This window comes from Schistocerca cancellata, chromosome 5, assembly GCF_023864275.1.
Source record: "Schistocerca cancellata isolate TAMUIC-IGC-003103 chromosome 5, iqSchCanc2.1, whole genome shotgun sequence".
NCBI lineage: Eukaryota > Metazoa > Arthropoda > Insecta > Orthoptera > Acrididae > Schistocerca > Schistocerca cancellata.
The window spans coordinates 237,585,845-237,610,836 of record NC_064630.1 but is presented as its reverse complement, the minus strand read 5'-3'; the positions used below and the strand labels follow the sequence as shown (position 1 = coordinate 237,610,836).

The window sequence follows — 24,992 nt, the reverse complement described above, 5'->3', positions numbered from 1 at the left end:
TACACAAAAAGATAGCAAAAGAAATAGATTTATGTTAGGTAATACGTGCTAATCCTTTTCGTGTTAATTTGTTTTGTATAATAATTACAATAATTAAAATTTCCGAACATTAGTTACGCAAACTGAGATATTTTTCATTTTTTTGTAGTTAGAAAAGAATAGCTGAACGGCTCTGAAGCAGTGGGTACAAATGTACCCCTCAGAACACCAGAGTTAAGTACATTTGGGTGTGGCTAACACTTGGCTTGCTGAATGTCTGGCTTTGCCATTCACTGTTGGCAAACGGGGCAAACTCTGTCCTTGTGAGGGCACTTGAAGAGCTACTTGATTGAGAAGTACTGGCTCCAGGCTACAGAACCTGATAACAGCTTGAAGTGCGGTGTACGGACCCCATATCCCACCATATCCGCATCCGAAGACGCCATTGTACCAAGGATGACACGGCGGTCGGTCGGTGCCATTGTGCGTTCTGGACCTGTTAGTATGGAGAGTTTTGTAACTAGGAAAGATAAATAAAGATCTTACTAATATATGGCTGATTTTATGGGACAGCATAGCACAAAGAGCTCTTATTTGCATCACGTCTGCCGTATATTTTACATGGATCAATTTTATTCTTGACTAAGCCTTATAGCTTTGCCATGGCCTTTATTTGGATCATTTTACTGTTGACTAAGCCTTATGATTTCGTTTCTCTTTTCACAAATATGTAACATGTATTATTATTTTTTCTGAGGAAGACAGTCTTATATCTTTCGAAAGCTAGGTAAAGGTTTGAATAATCTTTTGAGGACCAGCTCGTTGCCTCTGTGATTCCTATTGCGTCGATAATGTTACAGCAGCTGACTGCTACCATGTTCATGATTATAAATACGAATTGCGGAAAAGGCGATAAATCTGATAATGTGACATGTAAGGAGAGACAAACATTTTCACTCCCTTCATAGGTCCCCTGTGGTTTACAAAGGAAATTAGATTTCTAAAAAAAATACATGTTAATGTACGAAATCCTTCAGTAATGTGTCGGAATTCCTTAATTACCGATCGTTGTTTGTTATGTATGCATGTATTTCAAGAAACCATAGTAATACACTCGACTTGTCGAACATATGTACACGTGTGTGTGTGTGTGTGTGTGTGTGTGTGTCTGGAGCTTACGGGAGCTCAAGGATAAGAATATCAGCGACCTTACATTTATTAAAAGAAACGACTGTGGATAAAATGTCAAAAGATTGTTGCCGCACGGTGTAGAGGGAACCTATATAATGACACTCATTCACTCGCTTCCATCAACTTCACGTTAAAGCACACAATCACTCTACGTCAGATTCTAGAATACAAACGAGATATTTGCAAGACCGAACGCAGAGGCGATTTGGCGTGGAAACGTAGTAGGAGAATTCATAATCTGCTGTATCTGATTTTCCTATAATTAGAAGAATTATATGGTTAGATCCAATCCAGTAACTACACGCAAATATTTCGATTAGCCAACAGTAAATAGGTGGTTTATGAGAAACACCGACTATTTTCGGCGTCTAGACAATACAGTAGTTCAAAGCCCGTGGACCATCGTCCTCACAAAGGCGCAGCTGACGAACCACCCTAGTGATTGGCCTGCATCCAACAGCCTTAATTTCCAAAGCACACTCGCAAAGGCGTGTTCTACTAGCGTCACGACACGGCCTTACTCAGCAGCGTACTTACCGGCGACCGCGTGGACGTCGTCGCGGTGCGGTGTTGAAATTGTCAGCGTTTGTAAGACCTTCTGGTGGCAGAAAAATACGCCGTACATAATTTCCTGTTAATGATCCAATAGACAGCTGAGTCGAACTTGTGGTCTGATTTTTTCTTGGTCATCAGCCTTCTGACTGTTTCGGTGTAGCCAGCGTCTTCATCTCCTGTGCCAACCTTTGCATACCAACCTTTTCACCTTCAATTACGTGCTGAATTTATTTCATTCTCTGTCTTACTCTACAGTTTCTATCCTCCACAGCTTACCCTAGTAATACAGAAGTTATTCCTTGGTGTCTTATGAGACGTCCTACCTCCCTGTTCCTTTTTCTTGTCAGAGTTTTCCATACGTTCCTTTCTTCACCGTTCTGCAGAAAACCTCCACATTCTACACCTTCTCAGTCCTTCTAACTTTCAACATTCCTCTGTGGCTTTGATTCTCTTCTTTTCCGGCTTCTCCAAAGTCCATGTGTCACTAGTATACAAAGCTGTGCTCCAAACGTACATTCTCAGAAATGTCTTTATAATATTAAGACCTATGAGTGATCCTAGTAGACCTCTCATCGTCAGGCATACCTTTCTTGCCAGTGGCAGTCTGTTTTTTACCTCCTCCTCCTCGCTTCGTTCATCGTGCCCAGGTTTCACGTATCCTTAACTTAGTCCAATTCGCGACCACCCAATTTTATGTTAAGTTTCTATTTGTTCTCATTCCTGTTACTTCTCATTACCTACATCTCTCTTCGATTTACTCTCGTATTCATTCCATTCAGCAGCGTGTGTAGATCTTCTTCACTTTCAGTGAGGGTAACAATGTCATAAGCGAAACTTATCATTGATACCCATTACCCTGAATTTAATCCCAATGTTGAATCTTTTTTTTTATTGCCATCATTCCTTCTTTGGTGTACAGATTGCATAGTAGGTGCGAAAGACTACCTCCCCGTCTTCACCCTTTGTATGGCCTGCACCCAGCTCTAGGTATCACTTTCTTATTACTCCCTCTTGTTTGCTGTACATACTGTTTGTTACCCGTCTTCCTTACGGCTTACCCCTATTTTCCTCAGAATTTAGAACATTTGGCGCCATTTTGAACTGTCGAATGCTTTTTCCAGGTCGACAAAATCTATGAACGTGTCTTGATTTTTCTCCAATTATCACCTGCAGTGTCGGCACTGCCTGTCTCTCGCGTGCATTTGTCTTTCTTAAAGCTAAACTGATGGTCATCTAGCAGATTCTCAGTTTTCTTTTCCCTTCATCTGTATATTATTCTTGCCGGCATCTTGGATGCATGGGCTTTTAAGCTGATTGTCGGCTAATTCTCGTCGGCTCTTGTAATCTTCGGAATTGTGTGTATGACATTTTCTTCGAAAGTCAGACTGCCAGCCTCATACATTCTACACACCAACGTGACCAGTCGATTTGTTGCCACTTCCAGCAACAATTACAGAAATTCCAATGGAATGTTATTTATCCCTTCTGCTTTATTTTATCTTAAATCGTCCAGTTCCTTTTAAATACCAATAGTGGATGCCCTATCTCTTCCGTGTCGGCCCCTGTTCTCCTTCCATCGCGTTATCAGGCAAGTCCTCCTCACACAGGCCTTCAGTGTATTCTTTCCACATATCCTCTCTCTCCTCTACATTTTACAGCGGAATTCCAATAGCAGGCTTACAGTCCTTGATTTAAATTTCACAAGAGAGCTTTTTTTTTGTTTTCTTACTTTATGACTTTGCAATACGCTGCGTCAATCCTACCATCAACCATTCCTTTTTCGATTTGTTCACATTTTTCGTGGAGCCATTTTGCCTTAGGTTGGCTGCATTCCCCATTTACACTCCTGGAAATGGAAACAAGAACACATTGACACCGGTGTGTCAGACCCACCATACTTGCTCCGGACACTGCGAGAGGGCTGTACAAGTAATGATCACACGCACGGCACAGCGGACACACCAGGAACCGCGGTGTTGGCCGTCGAATGGCGCTAGCTGCGCAGCATTTGTGCACCGCCGCCGTCAGTGTCAGCCAGTTTGCCGTGGCATACGGAGCTCCATCGCAGTCTTTAACACTGGTAGCATGCCGCGACAGCGTGGACGTGAACCGTATGTGCAGTTGACAGACTTTGAGCGAGCGCGTATAGTGGGCATGCGGGAGGCCGGGTGGACGTACCGCCGAATTGCTCAACACGTGGGGCGTGAGGTCTCCACAGTACATCGATGTTGTCGCCAGTGGTCGGCGGAAGGTGCACGTGCCTGTCGACCTGGGACCGGACCGCAGCGACGCACGGATGCACGCCAAGACCGTAGGATCCTACGCAGTGCCGTAGGGTACCGCACCGCCACTTCCCAGCAAATTAGGGACACTGTTGCTCCTGGGGTATCGGCGAGGACCATTCGCAACCGTCTCCATGAAGCTGGGCTACGGTCCCGCACACCGTTAGGCCGTCTTCCGCTCACGCCCCAACATCGTGCAGCCCGCCTCCAGTGGTGTCGCGACAGGCGTGAATGGAGGGACGAATGGAGACGTGTCGTCTTCAGCGATGAGAGTCGCTTCTGCCTTGGTGCCAATGATGGTCGTATGCGTGTTTGGCGCCGTGCAGGTGAGCGCCACAATCAGGACTGCATACGACCGAGGCACACAGGGCCAACACCCGGCATCATGGTGTGGGGAGCGATCTCCTACACTGGCCGTACACCACTGGTGATCGTCGAGGGGACACTGAATAGTGCACGGTACATCCAAACCGTCATCGAACCCATCGTTCTACCATTCCTATACCGGCAAGGGTATTTGCTGTTCTAACAGGACAATGCACGTCCGTATGTATCCCGTGCCACCCAACGTGCTCTAGAAGGTGTAAGTCAACTACCCTGGCCAGCAAGATCTCCGGATCTGTCCCCCATTGAGCATGTTTGGGACTGGATGAAGCGTCGTCTCACGCGGTATGCACGTCCAGCACGAACGCTGATCCAACTGAGGCGCCAGGTGGAAATGGCATGGCAAGCCGTTCCACAGGACTACATCCAGCATCTCTACGATCGTCTCCATGGGAGAATAGCAGCCTGCATTGCTGCGAAAGGTGGATATACACTGTAGTAGTGCCGACATTGTGCATGCTCTGTTGCCTGTGTCTATGTGCGTGTGGTTCTGTCAGAGTGATCATGTGACGTATCTGACCCCAGGAATGTGTCAATAAAGTTTCCCCTTCCTGGGACAATGAATTCACGGTGTTCTTATTTCAATTTCCAGGAGTGTATTTCGTTCCTATGTGACTTGTAATTCTGTATCCCAGAATTTCTCTGAACACATTCGTATTTCCTGTCTTTGTCGATCAGCTTAAGTATTTCTTCTGTTACCCATGGTTTCTTCCATTTATCTTCCTTGTACATATGGTTTTCTTTGCAATTTCTTTGATTCCCATTTTTAGAGGTGTAAATTTTTCTTCAACTGAAGTGCATATATATTCATTATCGCACTATCAGTAGTCTCAGAAAACTACAATCGTATCTCTAGATTTTTTCGTACGTCCGTAACCTACTCCTCTCCGCATCGGTTCTTCTTTACTTCACAGTAGTCTCCATGACCACTAAATCATGATCTGAGTCAATATGCGCTCCAGGGTACACCTTACAATCCAAATTTGGAAATCGGAATATCTGCCTGATCATAATGCAATCTTACTACCATCTTCCCGTATCCCCTGGCGTTTCAGAGGTAAACCTCCTCCTCTTCTGACTGTTGAATTACTAGCTCCTCCTCTCTCATTTATATACATACTAAGATGGTATCTGCTCGTTAGAATGAAATTACAATGAAGTGAACACCCTCAGCTGCTTAGAGGCATTGACATACGTCAACGGGGGCAGATGAAAATTTTTGCCCCGACCGGGACTCGAACCCGGGGGCTCCTGCTTACATGGCAGACGCTCTATCCATCTGAGCCACCGAGGACACAGAGGATACTGCGACTACAGGGATTTATCTCTGGCATGCTTCCCGCGAAACCCACATTCTCAACGTATTGTTCCGCACTACATTCGTAGTGCCCCCGCCCATTATACTCATTACTCGCGACGCGTTGCCGATTCCCGGCCGGTGAGCCTCTCTCATTTGCCACTGCGAAGTCCATGTTCTCCAGTAACCTTTTCTTGTACTCTTCCCCTACAACCGCATTCCAGTGCCCCCACTCTATTAGATTTCCATCTCCATTTAAGTACCGAACATATCCTCATACATTTTCTCTATTTCTTCTTATCTGTTTGCGTCTTAGGTGTTTTCACTTCAACTATTTTCCGTGTTGATTTTTTGTTGATTATGATGAGAACAAAACTGTCACTAAGGTGACTACAGGAACTCAATCATTGCCCTACCTTCTTATTCATAACGAGTCCTACTGTCGGTATATCACTTTCTTCGAGCAGAAAACCTTGTCCTCTTTCCATTGCATTTCACTGACGCTCATTATATCGACACTGAACCCCAGCATTTCCCTTTTCAGATTTTATAGCTCCCCTGCCTCGTTCAAACTCCTGGCATTCCATACCCCTATTTATGGAACGATACCCTTTGATTGGTTATTCCGCCTTTTTCTCATGGTTCCACCTCCTTGGCAGTCCTCACCCAGAGACCCGAATGGAGGACTCTGCCGGAACCTTTGCCTATGGAGAGATGATCATGACACTTGTTCAGTTACAGGCCACACGTCCTGTGGATATAAATTTTGAGCCTCTTAAGCAGCGGTTTTCATTTCCTTGTGCATCTTCACGCTGTTGATCATTCATGATTCTTCCACGTTTTAGGGTCAGTTTTCCTCCTGAATGGCAAGAGAGTGCCATGGACCTCTGTCCACTCCTCCTACGTCTTTGACAATGCTGTTGGCAAACGAGGGTAACATCTAACGCTGCGAGCTTTAGGACGTCATTGTTGTCGATTTTTATTGAAAAATGTTAGCAGTGGTTTCGTTAGAACCTGTAACCGAGGACGTTTTGATTGTTAATAAAACACAATAACCGTTTCTCACTCATTTTATACGCCATACTGTATCTAATGGTTTCTGATTGTGCATAATGTCAGCCACATTATGTATCTTGGACATGTACTCGTATCCTGTAATACCACTACCGGGCTACAAGAGCAGAAATACACTACGTGATCAAAAGTAGTCATTAGACATTGTGTGAGAGCAGAATGGGGCGCTCCGCGGAACAAACGGATTTCGAACGTGTATGCGAGATTTCCATACTCCTAAACATACCTAGGTTCACTGTTTCCGATGTGATAGTGAAGTGGAAACGTGAAGGGACACGTACAGCACAAAAGCGTACAGGCCGACCTCCTCTGTTGACTGACAGAGACCGCCGACAGTTGAGGCGGGTCGTAATGTCTAATAGGCATACATCTATCCGGACCATCAGACAGGAATTCCAAACTGCTTCAGCATCCACTGCAAGTGCTACTACAGTTAGGAGGGGGGTGAGAAAACTATGATTTCATGGTAGAGCGCGTGCTCATAAAACACACACCACGCCAGTAAATGCCAAACGACGCCTCGCTTGGTGTAAGAGCATAAACATTGTACGATTGAACATTGGAAAAACGTTGTGTGGAGTGACGAATCAGGGTACACAATTTGGCGATCCCATGACAGGGTATGGGTATGGCGAATACCCGGTGAACGTCATCTGCCAGCGTGTGTAGTCCAATAGTAAAATTCGGAGTTGGTGGCGTAATGGCGTGGTCGTGTTTCTCATGGAGGAGGCTTGCTCCCCTTGTTGTTTTGCGTGATATTATCACAGAACAGGGCTACATTGATGTTTTAAGCACCTTCTTAATTCCCACCATTGAAGAGCAATTTGGAGATGGCGACTGCATCTTTCAACATGATAGAGCACCTGTTCATAACGCACGTCCTGTGGCGGAGTGGTTACATGACAGTAACATCCCCCTGTAATGGACTGGCCTGCACATAGTCCTGACCTGAATCCTATAGATCACCTTTGGGATGTTTTGGAACGCCCACTTCGTGCCAGGCCTCATCGATCGACATCGATACCTTTCCTCAGTGCAGCTTTCCGTGAAGAATGGGCTGCCATTCCCCAAGAAATCTTCCCGCACCTGATTGAACGTATGGTTGCGAGAGTGTAAGCTGTCATGAAGGCTCAGGGTGGGTCAACACCATACTGAATTCGAGCATTACTGATGGAGGGGACCACGATCTTGCAAGTCATTTTCAGCCAGGTGTCCGGAAACTTTTGATCACATAGTGTCTGTTTGATCGACGATGACACATTAGAAAAGTAAAGAATATTTTACATTTCAGTATTCACTCGAAAATACCTTTAAATAAATGAAGAATTAAAAGACAAGAGGGGCCAGTTTCTTAGTAACGATAATAATGATGATAATACAAATAATAATACCGGCCGGTATGGCCGAGCGGTTCTAGGCGCGTCAGTCCGGAACGTCGCTGCTGCTACGGTCGCAGGTTCGAATCCTGCCTTGGGCATGGATGTGTGTGATGTCCTTAGGTCTATTAGGTTTAAGTAGTTCTATGTCTAGTGGACTGATGACCTCAAATGTTAAGTCTAATAGTTCCCAGAGCCATTTGAACCATTTTAATAATAACAATAATAATAATAAAAAGAAATTAAGTCGCTGAGCAACCATGCCGGTTATCCCTATGTCTTCACGCTAACGTAACATCATGATTCAATAGTGTGCACGACTGCCGTATCTGTCATAGTTCCGAGAGACGAAAAGAGAAGCGCCCAGGACAGGAGAGCAGCGGAGAAGACTGCCATGGGTGGACGCCGTACTATGCAGTGGGGCCAACGCAGCTTTTCTCAAATCGTAGAAGGTTGGTTATTGATTATACTGTCGGCGAAACGAAGTAAGGCGCAGTTTGAGTGAAGAAATACCCCTTGGGCTCAAAGGAGTTGTTCTTTCATGACTTTGAAGAGAAAAGAATCAGTCCGTCAGTAGGGATACAATTTACGTACTACATTTCTCATAATAGTTTATCCGATTGGGTATAAGCGTTCATCACGGTTAGTGCAAACATCAAGAACTTTAATTTCCACATGACAGACTCTGAACGTTTCAAGTAGATAATGATTAGTTTCGGGCTCTGATTCACAACACATTTTCCATTCATCCTGTGAAACAGTGAGCTAAAATACGAGTTTTTTTTTTGGGGGGGGGGGGGTTCTTATTTCCTCCTCTCAAAACAAATTATTATAAGTAATTTAAATTAAGTACCGAGTAAGAAATTTATTTTAGATTTGTTTAAGTGACTGGTGCCTGTAACACAGTATTTTACAGGGAAATCACTTTCCTGACGAACAACCAGTGCACAGCTAGTAACACCTGGTAATCAGATAGCGAGGATAATTTTTAAGGTGTGCTACAGTACGTCATGTAACTTTAGTAGATGTATCCGTTGGTCTTTTCTCTTCCCTGCTATTGTCGCACCTCGTTCGTACCAGGCGTAGTACCCGCCTTTTGTGTAATGTGGTGGCAGAAAAATAAATCCTTCTTTTCGAATATGGAGACAAGGGTTCGACTTAAAGTGGGAAAAAGTGTTGAGTAATACCCTACAAGGCACTAAGAGATTATTGCTTGTTAATGTTGTCAGTAGCTGTTACTGAGATTATTATATGAAAATGCGACGTCTTCCTCGTTATTAAAAGTTGATTTCACTTATAAAGCTTTGTTTCTAGACTATCTGCCATTTCTGATTTTAATTTTAAAATTTGACGTCTCTCCATAAAAAGTTAGAATTGGTTACATTATCAGGTTTTGTTTTAGACTACTTGTTTGGCCTAACCTATGCTTGTTTGTAAACGATGGCTCATGTAATGATTTCGTGCGCCGAGTGTTGCGCTTTGTTTGTTGTTGCTTTTGAAAATTGACTTCCTGTTTCCAGTTAAGAAACCCTCCATAAGAATACGATGAATAATTTCTTATCGATGTGACTTACACACTCCTCTATTCATTATTTTGTTGTACAGATGATCATTATGGTAAGCAATAAAAACTTCCCTAAACGTCCCACAAGGACGCCAACTACAGGAAAATTTCCTCATGCTGACTGAGTTTAGGCTGTCAGTTTGTGTTCGTATCCACTTTCATGATCACTCACATTGTACTCCTTTTGATAATGATTGTCCTGATTTTTTGCTGTGTGGAGTAATATTTATTCGTACTGAACGGTATGTATTTTCATGTGCGACACCGCACTTTGTGACACGCATTCGCTCTTTTTTACTTTATGTAAAAATCGTAATTGTAGTCTATTGTTTCACAGGATGATTTGAGAATGTGTTATGAATAAAAATCTGAAACTAATCATCATCAAGTACTAAATAGGGCTATTTTGTAAATTTGAATTTTTGTCATATTGAAACAATATCGCAAGTTGCAGAAGCTTCAATATCCCACCACTCTGTAATTCCGTCTTTCATAATTTTATCTATGAAAATCGATGAACCCTACATCAGAGGTGTTACAAAATCTGCTTAAATGGATAGCTATCCCTTGACTGAGAAGGATTGTGTAGAAGGTTGGCGGAGCGCAGGTAATGTCGCTTGTGGTGGTCGAATATCAGTGGAGCAGTAAGGTAAGTTAGTAGTTTATTTGACTTTGCCTAGTGGACTATGTACTGCAGCAAATGAAGTGACTTTAAATAGTGAATAACTTTTTATTTGACATAGTGACAGTAATTACAGACTTCGACTTGACTGATCTGCACTATAATCGTAAATAGGTTTATGCTGATTGGCCTGCTGCAGATATTTTCAGCGTAGCTTGAAACTTCGTGGCTGATTGAAACTACGAGGGTTGACTGAAAAGTAATGCCTCCACCTTCGTAACTCTTCAGCAGTTGGCAGCATTGGTATACGGCAGGTACTGGCTTGTTCCGTAACCTCATCTCTAAAAAAAAAAAAAAAAAAAAAAAAAAAAAAAAAAAAAAAAAAAAAACACTTAAACCTGACTAACCTAAGGACATCCATGCCCGAGGTAGGATTCGAACCTGAGATCGTAACGGTCGCGAGGTTCCAGACTAAAGCTCCTAGAACCGCTCGTCCATAACGGCCGGCTCTTCTCTAGAGCTCCAGTTGGCGGGAGGCCTTAGCATTCAATGGTTGGGTTGTTACGGTGTAAAGCATGGAACCCTGCGTAGAGGGCCGGTCATACGATTTAAGCACCGTGCAGTCATTGAATTCTTGACAGCAGAAGGTGTCACCCCAAAGGAGATTCATCAGAGAATGAAAGCAGTTTATGGTGATTGTGTTGATGTGAGTACTGTGCGTCGTTGGGCGAGTACGCTTAAAGACGTTGAGGTGGGAACATCTGACCTGTGTGACAAACAAAGAGTTGGACGTCGTGTGACAGCAACCACTGGATTTCACACACAAAATGTTGACAGATTGATTGAGGACGATCGTCGTACCACTCACAGAGAAATTGCAAGCACAATCGGCATTTCACAAGAACATGTGGGTCACATTATTGCTGTGCTTGGCTATCGGAAGAACTGTGCAAGATGGATACCCCGGATGCTGACTCCTGAAATGAAAGCGCACAGACTAGAAATCTGCCAGAAACTCCTCTCTCGTTACGAGAATGAAGATGACGGCTTTCTCCATTCAGTTGTGACAGGCGACGAAACATGAGTACACCATTACGACCAGGAGATGAAACGTCAGTCTATGGAATATCGACGCAAAGACTCACCCCAGAAAAAGAAATTCAAGACGCAGGCCTCAGCTGGAAAAATCATGGCCACGGTGTTCTGGGACTCAGATGGTGTTATCCATGTTGATTTCCTTGACCGTGGAACAGCAATAAATTCAGAGCATTACATCACAACGCTGCGAACTCGGAAATGACAGCTAACAAGGATCCGAAAGGAAAAGGGAAATGTTTTCCTGCAGAATGACAATGCTAAATCACACACGTCACTTCACTTGCCACCACAGCAGAACTTCAGAGACTGAATCTCACCTCCATACGGCATCCTCCATACAGTCCAGATTTAGCACCGTCTGACTTCCATCTGTTCCCGATTATGAAAGACAATCTGCTGGCACATCATTATGCTTCTGATGAAGACGTTGAAAGAACTCTGAGCCTGTGGTTGCGGAAACAGGGTGTCGACTTCTTCCGTGACGGCTTCAGAAAACTTGTTAATCGTTGGCAGAAATGTATCCAATTTGCTGATGACTGTGTGGAAAAGTTAATATGGGTAATTAAAGATTACATTCTAATGATTATATGTGCGTTTGAGGTTGTAAAATATTACCAGCCAAACCCCGTTACCAAAGGTGGAGTCATTACTTTTCATTCAACCATCGTATGTTGCGGACCATGACTCGAACTCGCCACCGTTTGAGATTCGCAGGTATGTGCTGTACCAACTGAGCTATCCAAGCATGACTCACGACCCGTTCTCACATTAATTGCGTCAGTGCTTCGTCTCCTTCCTTCCTAACTTCACAGAAGTTCTCCTGCAAAACTTCCAAAACTAGCACTCCTGGATGAAAGGCTACCATGTAGACACGGCTTAGCCACAACCTAGGGGATGTTTCCAGAATGAAACTCTCACTATGCAGCAAAGTGTGTGCTGATATTAAAGTTCCTGGCAGATTAAAACTTTGCGCCAGTCCGAGACTACAACTCTGGACCTCTTATCTTCGTGGGCAAGTGCTCTACCAGTGGATCTAGCGAAGTACGACTCACAACCCGTCCTCACAGCTTTACTTCCGCCAGTACCTCGTCTCCTACCTTCCAAACTTCACAGACCACAGACATTCTACTTTCATTCTCAATGCTGTGTTTTTGAAATCGAGCTTTAGTAGGTAAACTGGAGAGTGTGACTCCCAGAATGGCTATGTCTGTCTGTTGCTTGGTGACCCCAACAGCAAAGAGCACTTTGTTATACAAATGGTGTATTTGAACTTTTTACTTAAGTGGTGGGTACCGCGTCACAATTAGGAGGGAAATGAATAAGTTAGAAATTAAATCCTACAGCTTTTTTAAATGTTTAAGATTAAAAGTAAAGTACCAGATATAATCAATAGAGCCCCAGACGCCTTGAAATTCGAGTGTAGTTTAACTGCAGTTGCGTATGACCTCTTAGGAATGATGCTGTCAGAAATAAAGGAAGAAAGATTACAGTTAAATATTACATCGGCGGTGAGCTCACTAGAGATTGGCACGCTCTTATCACTGCAACATCGTACCCGATTGCTATCAGATATAGCTAGCATCAAGGTATCATTCGGCAGTCAGAAAGGTGGAGTCATGTGTTAACCTGCCACAGATGGATTAAATCAATGTAGAGACATGTATACCTTTGTACAGTTAATAAAATTAATTAAATGTTCTCGTTTACTGACCTTATATTACAACAAAAAACTCTAAATCTAGCAAAAGTGAGTAGTTATATTGGCTCTATACGCCACCTCCTGTTCTCCGATCAAACTACTAAAAACAACGACATTGCTCTTGTTGGCGCTGCAGCCCAAAGTTAGTCGAAATGACAACTTTAGGTACATGAAAAACTGCATTATTGCTGAGTGAGTATTGGAATCAGTGCGATCGCTGACTTGGATCCTCATGCTGGTGCTAGTCAACTGTATTCGTATACAGAAATCTCAGTTTAGCAACATTTCCTTCAATTATTCAACAAATAACTTATAAGTACTTGCTTATTTGGTTATTAATACACCTGACTACTTGTCTCACTGCCGAGAGTAAAAATATGTCTTTAGATTTTCTGTAGCATGTCTGTAAGCCATTTCAGTATTTTAAATTAATATTCTAGGCTTCATTTTATACACTGAGTCACTTGGTCATCTCACGTCGCCTCGGAAATCATGCCATTGTAACCTCCTGCCCTTACCATTTGGGACTTCCACGCTGTTTCCTGTGAAGCACCACATAGCCGCTGGTCACTCATGGCTCGCCTCAACTGCAACATCACTGTGGCCTTGGCCACGCTTGACTCACCTAGCCGAGCAACAAATCGCTCAACCAAATACTTTGCGTTCATGCAATTCTTAAGGTGATAGCCATTCGTAATGTAAAAGATGAAATTGAAATTAACGTATGTCATTTTTAGTCACATCAATAGTAACATAAAACTGACGTGTATTAATGAAAACAGCTATTTCGTACACGTATTGAAATTAAAAATTATGACAGAAGGAGAATAACCTTTACAAACCTTCGGACAATATCGTAGTTTAATGATCTCGAAATAGCTAAGAACTTATTTTGATAACACAAGTGCACTAGTATATTTCAGTGGTATACAAGTTTTCTGTTTTATAATGGGAACTGGTTTCATGCTGGTGACCGAGATCCTCTCTATTGTGCTAAGGTCTTCATCTCATATTTTCAACTTCCTGAGCATCATGCAGCCTATTGCGCACAGTTTGAGTCGTGAACCGACATCCTGTGGCTGCACGAAAAGCTTTACTCAACATTGTGGCGTTGTTGTCAGGGGTCAAAAAAATGGTTCAAATGGCTCTGAGCACTATGGGACTTAACATCTGTGGTCATCAGTCCCCTAGAACTTAGAACTACTTAAACCTAACTAACCTAAGGACATCACACACATCCATGCCCGAGGCAGGATTCGAACCTGTGACCGTAGCAGTCTCGCGGCTTCGGACTGAGCGCCTAGAACCGCGAGACCACCGTGTCAGGGTTCCTCCGAGCCATAATCCGTAGGCAGCGGTCAACCACTGCAGAAGCAGCCCTTGGGCTGCCTGAGCGAGGCCTGTCATCGACTGTTCCTGTGTCTCTGAATCTCCTCCATGTACGAACAACATCGCTTTGGTTCACTTCGTGACGCCTGGACTCTGCCCTTGTTGAGAGCCCTTCCTGGCACAAAGTAGCAATGCGGACACGATCGAACCGCGGTACTGACCGCCTACGCATGGCTGAACTACACCCAACAGGAGCCGCGTACCTCCTTCCTGGTGTAATGACTGGAAATGATCAGCTTTAGGACCCCGTCTGTCTAATTGGAGCTGCTCATGTAGTGGTTATTTACATCTTTGGGTGGGTTTTGTGACATGTCTGAAAGTGAAAGAGACTGTGTCTGTGATACAATATCCACAGTCAACGTCTATCTTCAGGAGTCCTGGGAACCGGAATGATGCGAAACTTTGTGTATATGTTGTTAAGAATAGTAGCACATGGGGATCAAGTAGCTGTGCATCAGCAAGTGCTGATTCTTTTTCAGCGAATAGTTGTGAGTCGTGCTCAGAAAGTTCAGGTATGGCATTTTTCTCGGTGAGCGGTAGCGATGCAGAAAATAACTGCGTATCCTGCTCCATCATATGAGCTGGTATTCATTCGTGCTCCACTGCTTTTGGGCCGGTCGGTGTGGCTAAGCGGTTCTCGCGCTGCAGTCTGGAACCGCGCGACCACTACGGTCGCAGGTTCGAATCCTGCCTCGGGCAAGGATGTGTGTGATGTCGTTAGGTTAGTTAGGTTTAAGTAGTTCCTAGTTCTAGGGGACTATGACCTGAGATGTTAAGTCCCATAGTGCTCAGAGCCATTTGAAGTGCTTTTTGGGGCTGTTGCACGTTGGAAGAGAAGAAATGTCGTAAGTAATCGTGAAATTACACACATACACGAGAATAATGAATACAGAGAGGAGTGTGTTAATTCTTACATGTCACTTATCTTCCCTTATTCTGCTTGATGATGGTGCCTGATCTCAGTTGCTTGCACTTCATGATATTGAACCTTTCACTATAGTGTGTAGAACACGAGTGATGAGTTCATCTGATGGTTAGCGTAAATGAGTAAGTGAATGCCACAGCACAAACAAAACTTGGATACATCTGACAATTGTGCAGGTTGCGCCAGCTTTCCTGGACAACAGAACTCAGAATTTGCCTAGAGCTTGGGGGAAGGGGAAAAGGAAAGGGGTTGTGGGTTTGTAAGGGAGTAGATCTGGAAATACTGCAGGCTGTGCCAGATTTAGAGGATATTTGACAACAATTCAACTTGACAGGAGCCACTTCGATGCCGTATTTCGAATAGCGCTGTCACAGAACCGCTTTGTTGCACTATTATTGTACTTATCTACAATAAAGTATTATCTGGAAAAAATAACACAAATATTGAAAGGGTGGAAAGATTAAGAACTTGCCTGAACTGTTTGGAAATGGAAAACTGCGTACATCAAAAAACACAAATAATGTACTGTCTCATGAATACATATCACTGAGCCACAACTGAAATAGTTCAGATTATACAAGGATATGTAGGCATTTTCAAACTCTTTCAGAAATAAGTAAAGCGAGATGGCACACTTTGATTCTTTGATTTATACTACGATGATGCAGTCTGTCTGAAAAGGCTTTAGAAAAAACTCATGAGTCATTCTACAACATTACCGGCATGCACTTGAAAGCCCGCTTACAATATACTGCTATCCCGTAGTTGCTCCTCAATGGGAAGGCCAAGCTAAATAAAGAGCACACAGCGGTATTTATGGAATTACTCATCCTGTGCTTCACATGCGAATGGAAGAAGCCCTAATAATCTTTCACGTACATCCATGTAATAGATCTGTTCAGTATGAAATGAAAATTAAAACACGTGCAGCCGACTCTTTTTCATTTAATTTACTTACGGATCAGTTTCCGTGTTCCATTACACCAACTTCAGGCCACTTCTCCGACGTAAAGTAGGAGGAATCCAATCTCGTGTGTAGTCATAACAGGAACCAATAATAAATTACCTGGTGTCTGAAGGTCTCTGGTTTGCTTCATTCATCAAATGAAGACTCTCAGGAAAACACTTACGCTGACGTCACCGCTATTTATAATGGTCCCTTTGACATTAGGAAAGGCAGGTCATGGTTCTTCATAGGATGCTTGATAAACGCGGACTGCCTTGTGTGCCTTACCACATTTTGCCTTGAAGCCCGAATTAGTTGTAGAACGCCAAGTACCTTCTACCGTGCTTCAGAACCGTTTGCACAGTACTGGTAAGGGCTCGTGCAGGGCACCTGAGCGTAACAGGAGGACTGGAAGTAGGGCACCAGTTAACAGGGGGTGACGTCAGTGGGCGGGGACTCCCCCTCACTGTCTCTGTAACTAAGTGGCCTGGCTGAGCCAGGGTTTGTGTACCCGCGGCCGAGGGTGCTGTTTGCGGCTGGACCCTCCCGCTCCCTCCTCTCACAGAACTGCATTAGCGGTGGCGGACTACTGATGAGGTTTCGAACACCTGATGCGTGTTCTGATCAGGCCGCAACACGCCAGCGTCGGCACGGACTCTGGCCCTGGGCCAACTCTGGCGTCTGCCGTCCATGGAGGCCGCGTTCTGTTAAAGGATTACTTCACTCCTCAAGGTAATTCTAAGAAAACACGTCTCATGGTACATGGAAGTTTTTCAGTCGAACAGTAATAAATTCAGTAAGTGAAAATCAGTTTCATTACGTGAATAGCTACTATGTTATTTTATCCATGTATGATCTAATGTTATAAACACTCGTAGGAAAAACTTAAGGACGTAAGTATCGTCACTGCCAACTAATGTAGCTCGATGAAACTTGGACCACACGTAAGAGAACTGCTATAGTAAAGTGCAGAAGGTAACTGAAAGAAATACACAGTTAGACGAATAAAAATGACATTTTTATTCAAAGACAATAACATTGAAATCATAGCGATTTATGATGGTCCCCTTGACGGCTCAAGTACAGTGTTGAGGCTCAGTGGACAAAGTTCAGAACCATCGTACAATATGCATTAAATGAGTATGTCCCAGGCAAGGTCGTAAGAGATGGAAAAGAGTCACCGTGGTACAACAACCGAGCTAAAAAACTGCTGCGGAAGCAAAGGGCACTTCACAGCAAACATAAACATAGCCAAAGTCTTGCAGACAAACAAAAATTACACGAAGCGAAATGTAGTGTGAGGAGGGCTATGCGAGAGGTGTTCAATGAATTCGAAAGTAAAGTTCTATGTACTGACTTGTCAGAAGAACCTGAGAAATTGTGGTCTTATGTCAAAGCGGTAGGTGGATCAAAACAAAATGTCCAGACACTCTGTGACCAAAATGGTACTCAAACAGAGGATGTCAGACTAAAGGCCGAAATACTAAATGTCTTTTTCCGAAGCTGTTTCACAGAGGAAGACTGCATTGTAGTTCCTTCTCTAGATTGTAGTACAGATGACAAAATGGTAGATATCGAAATAGACGATTGAGGTATAGAGAAACAGTTAAAATCGCTCAAAAGAGGAAAGGCCGCTGGACCTGATGGGATACCAGTTCGATTTTACACGGAGTACGGAACTGGCCCCCCTTCTTGCAGCGGTGTACCGTAGGTCTCTAGAAGAGCGTAGCGTTCCAAAGGATTGGAGAAGGGCACAGGTCATCCCCGTTTTCAGGAAGGGGCGTCGAACAGATGTGCAAAACTATAGACCTATATCTCTAACGTCGATCAGTTGTAGAATTTTGGTACACGTATTATGTTCGAGTATAATGACTTTTCTGGAGACTAGAAATCTACTCTGTAGGAATCAGCATGGGTTTCGAAAAAAATGGTCCTGTGAAACCCAGCTCGCGCTATTCGTCCACGAGACTCAGAGGGCCATAGACACGGGTTCCCAGGTAGATTACGTGTTTCTTGTCTTCCGCAAGGCGTTCGATCCAGTTCCCCACAGTCGTTTAATGAACAAAGTAAGAACATATGGACTATTAGACCAATTGTGTGATTGGATTGAAGAGTTCCTAGATAACAGAAAGCAGCATGCCATTCTCAATGGAGAGAAGTCTTCCGAAATAAGAGTGATTTCAGGTTTGGCACAGAGGAGTCTCCTAGGACCCTTGCTATTCACAATATATATATATATATATATATATATATATATATATATATATATATATATATAAATGACCTTGTGGATAACATCGGAAGTTCACTGAGGCTTTTTGCGGAAGATGCTGTAGTATATCGAGAGTTTGTAACAATGGAAAATTGTACCGAAATGCAGGAGGATCTGCAACGAATTGACGCATGGTGCAGGGAATGGCAATTTAATCTCAATGTAGACAAGTTTAATGTGCTGCAAAGACAAAGAAAGAAAGATCCTTCATCATTTAGTTACAATATAGAAGGTCAGGAACTGGAAGCAGTTAATTCTATAAATTATCTGGGAGTAGGCATTAGGAGTGATTTAAAATGGAATGACCTTATAAAATTACTCGTCGGTAAAGCAGATTCCAGATTGAGACTGATTGGAAGAATCGTAAGGAAATGCAATCCGAAAACAAGGGAAGTAGGTTACAGTACGCTTGTTCACCCTCTGTTTGAATACTGCTGACCGGTGTGGGATCCGTCCTAGATAGGGTTGATAGAAGAGACAGAGAGGATCCAACGGAGTGTAGCGCGCTTCGTTACAGGATCATTTGGTAATGGCGAAAGCGTTACGGAGATGATAGATAAACTCCAGTGGAAGGCTCTGCAAGGGAGACGCTCATTATGTGGGTACGGGCTTTTGTTGAAGTTTCGAGAGTCAAGCAGTATATTGCTCCCTCCTACGTATATCTCGCGAAGAGACCATGAGGATAAAATCAGAGAGATTAGATCCCACACAGAGGCATACCGACAATCTTTCTTTCCACGAACAATACGAGACTGGAACAGAAGAGAGAACTGGTAGAGGTATTCAATGTGCCCTCCGCCATACACCGCCGGTTGGCTTGTGGAGTATGGATGTAGATGGAGATTACAAAATAGGGTTCATGGTTCTTAACAGAGTGTGTGATCACCACGGACAGGAACGTCAAAGTGGGTTGTTTCAAATGGCTCTGAGCACCATGAGACTTAACCTCTGAGGTCATCAGTCCCCTACAACTTAGAACTACTTAAACCAAACTAACGTCAGGACATTACACACATCCATGCCTGAGGCAGGATTCGAACAAGCGACGTAGCGATCGCGCGGTTCCAGACTGTTGCGCCTAGAACCGCTCGTCAAAGTTGGTGAGTAGTTCTTGTGGCAGAGCATTCCATTTCTCCACCAGCGCAGTTGGTAACTCGTGGATGGCCGTTGATGCCATCTAGACGTACAGCGATATGTCTCCACAACGCATTCGACACGTGCTCGATGAGACTGAAGACGGCGGCAACGGGCAGGTCAGTCAATTCACCGAAAACCATCACATCTGAAGAGCGCCTCCACCCCGTCTGTTCGATGAGGTTACTCCCTGTGATCCATAAAAGCGAAGTCAGGGTCGAACGCACCCATGAAGAGGTGCAGTACACTGTCACAATAACGTTTACTGGTGACTGTACCGCTTTCAAATATTTGGAGGCCATGGAACATTATGTCTCACCACACCGTAATATCTTGAGCACCATCTACAGCTACATCTACATCTACATGTTTACTCTGCAATTCACATTTAAGTGTTTGGCAGAGGATTCATCGAACCACAATCACACTATCTCTCTACCATTCCACTCCCGAACAGCGCGCGGGAAAAACGAACACCTAAACCTTTCTGGTCGAGCTCTGATTTCTCTTAATTTATTTTGATGATCATTCCTACCCATGTAGGTTGGGCTCAACAAAATATTTTCGCATTCGGAAGAGAAAGTTGGTGACTGAAATTTCGTAAATAGATCTCGCCGCGACGAAAAACGTCTTTGCTTTAATGACTTCCATCCCAACTCGCGTATCATATCTGCCACACTCTCTCCTCTATTACGTGATAATACAAAACGAGCTGCCCTTTTTTGCACCCTTACGATGTCCTCCGTCAATCACACCTGGTAAGGATCCCACACCGCGCAGCAATATTCTAACAGAGGACGAACGAGTGTAGTGTAAGCTGTCTCTCTAGTGGACTTGTTGCATCTTCTAAGTGCCCTGCCAATGAAACGCAACCTTTGGCTCGCCTTCCCCACAATATTATCTATGTGGTCTTTCCAACCGAAGTTGTTCGTAATTTTAACACCCAGGTACTTAGTTGAATTGGCAGCCTTGAGAATTGTACTATTTATCGAGTAATCGAATTCCAACCAAAACCATCCTGTTCGACATTTCCTGGGTGCATTAGGTATTCTCGCCTATCGCCATATTACAGCGCGTAATACACTCAGTATCACTCGATGGTCCAGTTATTATGATGTTCTGAGACATAATGTTGCGTGACGTCCATATTTCTGAACACGGTAAACTCATCGGTCGACGTTATTGTGGTACACTTTTGAAATAGTGCTTCTTCCCTATGTGCGTTTCTTCAGTGGCGCAGTAGGAGATGCAGAGGTGGTAACAAGTGTCAAATACTCACATGTTATTGTAGTAGGAGTAGTTAGTAGTAGAGACTGAGTAAAAAATTGTGATGAAACTAAAGAAATTAATCCGATAGTTAAGGCAAGGGAAAATTTAGTTGTATTGGGGACTGTGATTTGGTAGTACGAATACGAAGAGAAGGAATAACAGTAAGAAAATGTGGACTCGGGAAAAGGACTGGAAGAGGAAGCAAGTTGGAACTATTTTACACAGAGAACAATTTAATCCTCGTCAACATTCGATTTACGAATGATAAAAGAATTCTGTATACGTGAAAGAGACCTGGAGGCACCGGAGGGTTCCATACTGATTTTTTAATAGTAAGACAAAGATTTCGGAACCAGATTTTAAACTGTAACACATTTCCAGGGACAGACGTGGACTCTGAACATAGATTATTGGTTATGAACTGTAGATTAAAACAGAAGAAATGGCAAAAAGGTAGGAAATAAAGAAAATTGGACCTGGATAAGTTGAAAGAACGAGACATTGTTCAGAGGCAGCACTAGGCAACGGTTGGCGAAAATAGGGAAAAGTAAAACAGTAGAAGAGAACTGGGTTGCTTTGAGAGATGAAATAGTGAAGGCAGCAGATGTTCATATAGGTAAACAAACAAGGTCCTGTAGAAATCCTTGCAAATCACATGTGATGTTGAATTTCACTGATGAAAAGGGAAATTATAAAATTGCAGCAAATAATGGAAGCGAAAGGGACTCAAAACATCTAATAAATGAGAGTGACAGGACGTTCAAAATGGGTAGATAGGAATAAGATACGAATTTAAGGATATAAATGAATATTTAACGCTGGGAAAGATAGGTTCAGCCCATAAGAATGTTATACAGCCTTTTGAGGAAAAGAGAAGTAGCTGTACGAATATCAAGAGGACGCATGAAAATCAGTACTAAATAAAGAAGGGAAAGCTGAATGGTAGAAGGATTGTATTTAAGGGCTATACAAGGGCAAAGAACTTGATGGCAATATTATAGAAACGAAAGAGGGCGTATATGAAAATGAGATGGAGTATATGATACAGTGAGGAGATCTTGACAGCGCACTGAAACAAGGCCTATGGAGTGACGAAACTACGTCAGAATTCCTGCTATCCTTTGGAGAGACAGCGATGACAGAACTGGTCCATCACGTGAGCAGGACGTATATGAAATGCGAAACACCCTAGATTTCTAGAAGGATGTAATAATTCCAAATCCAGTGAAAGCACGTGCTGTCAGGTGTGAATATTAATGAGCTATCAGTTTAATAAATCGTGGCTGCAAACCACAAACACGGATTGTCTACAGAAGAATGGAAACCTGACAGAAACCAACCTCGGGCAAGATCACTTTGAATTGCGGAGAAATCTAGGAGTACTCGAGGCAATACTTAAGATACGATTTCTCGTAGAAGATAGGCTAAGGAAAGGAAAACCTACATTTACACGATTGGTAGACTTAGAGAAAGCTTTCGAAAATGTTCACTGGAGTACTCTTTTCGAAATATTGAAGGTAGCGGGATAGAATACATGGAGCGGAAGGCTATTTCCAACTTTAGAGAAACCAGACGGCAGTTATAAGAGTCGATGGCCATCAAAGGGAAGCATTAGTGAAAATGGAGCAAGGTTAATATACAGGGTCTAAGTTTTAAGTTAACAAACCAGAATAACTCGAAAAATAAGCTTCATGCGAAAAAATGCGTAGATTGCAAAGTTGATTATTTTCGTGGGGGACATCTGCTGGTGCTAAAATTAGCCCGCCACCCCAGCCCCCTGGGGGTGGGGTATGAGGAAACTTTACAATTGGAAATGGGAACCCCCATATTTTATTGCAGAATCAAATGGTACAAATGGTTCTGAGCACTATGGGACTTAACTTCTGAAGTCATCAGTCCCCTAGAACTTAAAGCTCCTTAAACCTAACTAACCTAAGGACATCACACACATCCATGCCCGAGGCAGGATTCGAACCTGCGACCGTAGCGGTCGCGCGGTTCCAGACTGTAGCGCCTAGAACCGCTCGGCCACCCCGGCCGGCTTTGCAGAATCAGATCCTACATACAAAACTACGCACATTTTGTTTAAACATTGATTTCATTCTTAGTAGTTGGCGATGTAATTCAAGAAAAACCATGTTCTCCGGCCGGAGTGGCCGAGTGGGTCTAGGCGCTACAGTCTGGAACCGCACGACCGCTACGGTGGCAGGTTCGAATCCTGCCTCGGGCATGGATGTGTGTTATGTACTTAGGTGAGTTAGGTTTAAGTAGTTCCAAGTTCTAGGGGACTGATGACCTCAGAAGTTAAGTCCCATAGTGCTCAGAGCCAAAATCCATGTTCCAATTTTTGCGTGGAAAATAGTTAGGGATAAATAAAAAAATTACTTCCTAAATTTTGATTCGTTAAAACTAAAACTCTCCCTCTCTCCATACTGAAGAAGGCGACGTCTCCGACAGTGACGATGGCTGCTGCATGCCCTGGTTGCGTGCTGGATCTGTGAACGAAAAGGGGGCAGCAGTGTCTCTCGAGTTGATTGGCCAAAGGTAATTCCGATACCGTCTGTGCAACCCCGTCGGATCGTGGGTGATGTAGGTGGAACGGGACAACACCTTAGACGCCGTACCCGATTCCCACCTGCAACTCCTGCCAAACAAACGAAAGAACACTGGTTGCTGAGTCCAAAACTGTGACTCAAAAGGAGGAACATAACGTCTTTGTGGCTGGCGTAGCAAACGGAGTGGAGTCCACATTGCCTGATCCCCGCAGAAGACGTTCCATCTGTGGGTACGAAGCGATATGACAACAGAGAAACTTTTAAAGCCTTGTCCCGTGAGTCGGTGGCTAGCAGCTTGTTGATGTGTGATGTGAAGGTCCTTACGAAGCGTTGGGTTTCACGCTTCTATTGCCGATGAAAGGACGCTGTAAGGACACGCTTCGTACCATTGTCTGCACAGAACTGTTCGAACTCCCAAGACGTGAACTACATATCATTATCCGACCCTATCACCTCAGGTAAGCCTTCAGTGCAGAAGACCGACGTAAGTCCTGATACTGTGCCGACTGCTGTGCAAGACTTAATCGGAACGACCAAGGGAAACTTGCTGTACGCGTTGACAGCCACTAGCTAGTGTATGTTCCAATATCGTCCAACAAAGGTCCATCAGTACGAGGCCCCTCAAAGTACCGCTTTGGGAGAGCTGGTTGATGCTCAGCACACATTGCATACTGTGAAATCATGGCCTCTACTTGTGTATCCACTCCCGGCCATGTACAATAGCGCCTTGTCAAGTGCTTGGTGTGCTGACAATACTCTAATGTACACTCCTGGAAATGTAAAAAAGAACACATTGACACCGGTGTGTCAGACCCACCATACTTGCTCCGGACACTGCGAGAGGGCTGTACAAGCAATGATCACACGCACGGCACAGCGGACATACCAGGAACCGCGGTGTTGGCCGTCGAATGGCGCTAGCTGCGCAGCATTTGTGCACCGCCGCCGTCAGTGTCAGCCAGTTTGCCGTGGCATACGGAGCTCCATCGCAGTCTTTAACACTGGTAGCATGCCGCGACAGCGTGGACGTGAACCGTATGTGCAGTTGACGGACTTTGAGCGAGGGCGTATAGTGTGCATGCGGGAGGCCGGGTGGACGTACCGCCGAATTGCTCAACACGTGGGGCGAGAGGTCTCCACAGTACATCGATGTTGTCCCCAGTGGTCGGCGGAAGGTGCACGTGCCCGTCGACCTGGGACCGGACCCCAGCGACGCACGGATGCACGCCAAGACCGTAGGATCCTACGCAGTGCCGTAGGGGACCGCACCGCCACTTCCCAGCAAATTAGGGACACTGTTGCTCCTGGGGTATCGGCGAGGACCATTCGCAACCGTCTCCATGAAGCTGGGCTACGGTCCCGCACACCGTTAGGCCGTCTT

The 24,992-nt window shown here is 44.1% G+C and overlaps 1 non-coding gene across 1 annotated transcript; it reads right to left on the bottom strand.

Moving 5' to 3' along the window:
* Positions 1 to 5,611: 5,611 nt before the first annotated feature.
* On the bottom strand, positions 5,612 to 5,685 carry Trnat-ugu (transfer RNA threonine (anticodon UGU)). Its single transcript has one exon. It is a non-coding gene; the product is annotated as a tRNA-Thr (tRNA).
* Positions 5,686 to 24,992: the final 19,307 nt, after the last annotated feature.